We start from the raw sequence: 5221 nt of genomic DNA on the forward strand, positions 1-5221 counted from the left end.
AATTCCACCACCAGTGCCCAAGGGTTCTCTTTTCTCTACATCCTCAGCAACTCTTGTTATTTCTTGACTATTTTATAGTAGCTTTTCTAATAGACGTGAGGTGAGGTGACATATCATTATGGTTTTGATTTGCATTTCCCTGGTAATTAGTGATGCTGAACATCTTTTCATGTACCTATTGACCATCGCTATGTCTTCTTTGGAAAAAAAAGTCTATTCAGATCCTCTGCCACTTTTTTTCCCCCACAGTGTAAAGGGTTTCTTTTTATTATGTGTAATATAGGCAAAGTGATTTAAGTCAATAAATTTTTAAGGAATTCCCACACATCCTGATTCTTTCCGCTGCCAATCACCTTAGCTCCTCCAAAGTCATAATCTTCAAGACAGCCCTTTCAAAAAGAAGTTCTGCTCAATCCACAGTTGTCATGTGTATCTGCCCACAATTGTTTTAGTTGGGCCTCTTTGATCTTCAATGGAATGTGCTTCAAAATTTCCCACCTGTAATATTGGAGATCCAATTTCCTCAAGCAGTTTACTATAGCATCATGCTTAGGACCAGAAAATGGATCTGCCTAGTTCATGATGGCACCCTCTAAAAATGTATTAAGTTCAAATCATATTCATTCTTAAGTTATCACACCCTGGAACTTGACAGAGATCATTGTGATATGCCAGTACCTAAGATACAATACTTTGAGTAAACTCCAGGAGTTGGCGATGGACAGGGAGGCCTGGCGTGCTGTGATTCATGGGGTCGCAAAGAGTCGGACACGACTGAGCGACTGAACTGAATTGAAGATAAAAAAAAAAAGTTTGTTAGGTTTTTCATAGTTTAATGGGCAGCTGTCTCCTGTAGCTCTTTCCCACAGACCTAACAGGTAGTTCTATGAGTAAAGGAAACTACACGTTACTCTCTGAGGCCTTTCCAACAATGTAGATTTTATAGAAAAAAGCCCCATTGGGATAGACCTCAACCTCCTTCCCTTTTTTTAATCAGATGGTTTTACACTGTCTGTAGTTATATGAGTCCTTTATGTATTTGGGGGTATTAACCCTTACCAAATATATTATTTGCAAATATTTTCTCCCATTTCGTAGGTTATCTGTTCATTTTGTTGATGGAGAGTATAAATTCTTTATGGAAGAGAATTGACATCTCTTATATCTTCAACCTTAAACTTTCTGGCACTCTAGTTGGTCTTGCCTACTGAAAATATGTCTTAGACTAACCACGTTGGCATCAACTCTAAGTTTTTCAGGAATACAGGCTCTCGGGGCTAACCCTAGATCTATTGAATCAAAATATTTTAACATTATTTCCCAGTGAGTGTGTGCATACAAACTTTAATACAGTCCTAGGGGATATAGTGTATCATAGCACAAAATTTTTTAAATGTAGCTAATGGATCATCAATATCAGAATCATTGCATTTGGGTTAGGGTGATGGTTTGGTGGTGGTGGTAGCGATTAATGATAGTTTATGAGTTTATAAAAATTCACATTCTTTGGCCTCATCTCAAAATCTGCTAGAAATGATAGTATTCATGTTTCTGTATTTTAAACAAGTTCTTCAAGTGATTCTCATCCTTATGGAAGTTTGAGAAGAGTTGGGTAAAGTGTCCAAGCTCTGGAGCCAAATTCTCTGTTTCCTACTTTATAATATGGAATAATGATAGTACCCATCTATTTGACTATAGGGCTGCTAGACAGATTGCATGAGATCATATATGCACAGCGTTTAGCATGTTCTTTGGTGCTAGTAATCATATGATGATATTAGCTGCTAATAGCTGGAGCAACATATTTGGTATTCAATAAATGCATATCTGCCTATAAAGTTGCTGGCAATACAAATATTATTTTCACTTTTTTAAATAATCTTATTTACGCCTTTGCCTAAAATATATTGTGTTATTTTTTCTTCTTCTTAATTTTCTTCCCTAGGAGTTTCCTTCTTATGTGTGTCTATGTGTGTCTTTTGTAATATCCTTCATGGTGTTTAGTATAAAGAAGTTTCTTGATAACTTGGTTATATGATACATTTGCTGACTTTACTAATGAGAGACATGAAGGAGTGGCAGGGCAAAGAAAGGCAATACTATAACCCTGAGAGAAGTGTGAGGAAGACAATATATAGTTAAAAAAGAAGTATGGTTTTGTAGCCAGTTTGAAGCAGTAGCCACAAGTCAATAGACTCTTAGAGTCAAAGTAAAGTGGACACAACATTTTCACAGTGACCTCGTCATGGAAACTAACATTCTGGACTGAACTTAAAATCTTCTGAACTTGAGTGTGCCTACAAATATATTTTTCCTAAATGATTTTCAAAGGTCATGTATTTTAGATCCTCAAAGTTTCATATCATTAAATAGTTGATTGGTATAAAAGTTCGTTTGCACATGGAAAGAAGTTGTGCATCACAGAGAAAGAAAAATGCAAGGTGTGTTTTGATAGAAACTATAATTTAACTAGAGCAGAAGGTTCAAAGTTAAGAGTAGATTGATTTAAAATATGTTGATTTGCATTACACTCTTTTCTAAAATCTTTGAATGGGTTAATTTTGCATTTGTAAGAAAATCTGAACTCTCTTCTATCCCAGGAAGGCCTTCTGGATGGGCTCCTGCTTACATTTCCAACTTCCTGTCTTAGCACCAGTTCCCTAGTTGACTTCTGTAGCCAGGTCTCCTTTCCAAGCCTTGGGCAGAACATGTGGAAGTTACTCAATAGATACTTAGTATGTTAACTGATGGGATAGATAAAAAAATGCATGCTAAATGGATGAATTTTGTTTTAAATGAATGGTGTTTTGCTTTCTTTTTCCTTAAACTAAATCTAGCCTACAGAAATGAATTTGAATAAAATTGAAAACAAAACATTTGCTAGTGAGAGACAGAAAGCTTTGTCTATAGGTTTATGTCATTTTCCCTGTAACCAAGTGCCCCTTTTATGAATCTGAGCTTCAGTTTCTCATTCTATAAAAATAAATCTACTTTATTTATTTAATTACTTTCCTTCCAAAAGAAACATTTGCTTGTTGCAGTTATTCCTTTGTATTTTTGATTGAAACTCAGCTAATTTTCAAAAGTATCTAAATCTATACCTAAGTGAATTTCAAGAGGATATTTTTTTATTGATTTGTGTAAAAAGTGGAAAAAACCAAAATCTCTTTTTTCATGGAAGTTTTGAATTGACAATTGAAAAGGTATTTTAGTGTTATTTGGTTATTTTTTAGTTAGCAGCCTATGTGTTGGCAACCTCAAAATGTTTAAACATGGAAATTAAAGCTGCAAAAAAAAGGTCTGGATTTAGTTTTGGATGAATCCAGAAATATCAGTGAAGTATTTCTTTTTACCACAAGCAGATACTTAATCTGAGCCAATTCTTTTGGACTATCTGTACTTTTACCTTATAAATTAATTCCTCTTTTAGATGACCTGGTTTGGAAACATGGTAAATAAAAATAACCTTGTTAATAATCTTATGCTTGTTGGAACAGCACTTTATAAGCAAATAATTATGTGAGTACAACAGGGCACGCATTACTGAAGTTTAAGTAAACTGTGGTAAGTCTCTAGAAATTACTGTGTACCAAGGGCATCTGGCCCATAGCAAGGATAATTTTATCCACAGAAAGCTATATCTACCAAAAATGTTTACATGGTCACTGAGAACTTCTTATGTGCTGCTTCTACAGTTGGGCACCACAGATACAAATTAGTGAGACTTCGTAAACCAGATGTTCTGACTCTGTGGTAGTACTTAGTGGTCTGTGGATGAATATTTGAGGGTCCTGGAAACGTCTGCAATTGAACACTAAACCTTTGTATATTTAGAATATGCATTTTCTTGGAAGTAAGTCTGTTATTATTATCAGACTCTCCAGTATCTTCAGTATCTCTGTAATTGCTTATGCATCAAATGTGGTTTACTTGACTATATTCCTCTGTAGACTCTATCATCAAACACGAGACTATTTCATTATTAAAACCCTGGTGCCAAGCTTAGTACTTACCACTGAAAAAGGCATTCAGTGTTGATGAATAAGTGAATAAATGAACAAATGAACTGTATCATCTGTTGCTAGAGTCTACTGTTTTCTCTTGTTATGATGTGGCCCTTTCATTCCATTTTTTCCTTGACTTGGGGAGTGATGATCTTCAGATTGGGTTTGCTATAAGTGTTCCATGCTGGAGTCCATTTAATAGGGTGTTTATGCTCCTAGATTTCTGTAACAGAGCTGAGATAAGAATAACTTTTAGCATATTGTATAATAAAACCATTTAAATTCTTGTTCTCATAAGAAGAAATAAAGCTGATAAAGTTTTCCAAAGATCTCTTCCCTCCAAAATTGTCACTGTATTTTCTACCATGTGACCCACTATTAAACTGATACCTGATTTGTTGCTTATTATACAAATTAAGGTAGTTTACATGTGGGTTATCTTTCAGACTTCTGGAATCTGGTCCTCTCTTCCTCTATGACACATTTGTAAAACACATGATAAAAAATGTATAATGGAATCATGACAAAATATTCCCACTATTTATTATTTGACTAATATCCCATTAATTTAGAGTGTTTGATAGGGGGACTAACTGGGAACTAAAGTGCATTCTGGTGTTTATCTGTCTATTCAACTCAATAAGTATTGTAAAACAATATTTGATACCAAACTATTTTGCCAGTTCAACAAAAACTTTGAGAATCTGATAAGAGAAGGGTATGTGTGTGCAGGAGGAAGGAAGGTGGTTCAGAATGAATATTTCTGACTAGAAGGAGGATCATATTCAGTTTTGGAGGCATTTCAGTACATCAATTTCCTTATGGTGAAGCTGGTAGCACTGATTATTTTTTTGTTTTTTTGTTGTCCCAGGGTCCTAAGGTCTTAGTTCCTGAACTAGGGATCAACGCTGTTCCTCCTACAGTGGAGGCATGGGTCTTAACCACTGAACTACCAGAGAAGTCCCAGTAACACCCATTTTTGTTTTATCCCATTGCACTCAGCTAAAAAGATGAATGAATTCCAAAAGAGATCCCTGGTAGTGTACAGACACTGGGGCTATAGAGCTACACCATTTGCCATGTAAAAATATTACAACTGAGGTTACTTAGGAAAAAAACCCAGAATGACCCAGTATGAGTCATTCACATAGAAAGGAAGGAACCCTGTACCGAAGGATTTGATATATTCTCTCAAGCCAGGTTTGGATCAGGCTAAA

The 5221-nt window shown here is 35.3% G+C and overlaps 1 non-coding gene across 1 annotated transcript; it reads right to left on the reverse strand.

Moving 5' to 3' along the window:
• Positions 1 to 843: 843 nt before the first annotated feature.
• On the reverse strand, positions 844 to 975 carry LOC133049391 (small nucleolar RNA SNORA18). The gene has a single exon (XR_009691306.1). It is a non-coding gene; the product is annotated as a small nucleolar RNA SNORA18 (small nucleolar RNA).
• Between the last annotated feature and the right edge of the window lie 4246 nt (positions 976 to 5221).

The sequence above is a fragment of the Dama dama genome, chromosome 3 (genome assembly GCF_033118175.1).
Source record: "Dama dama isolate Ldn47 chromosome 3, ASM3311817v1, whole genome shotgun sequence".
In the NCBI taxonomy this organism is placed as follows: domain Eukaryota; kingdom Metazoa; phylum Chordata; class Mammalia; order Artiodactyla; family Cervidae; genus Dama; species Dama dama.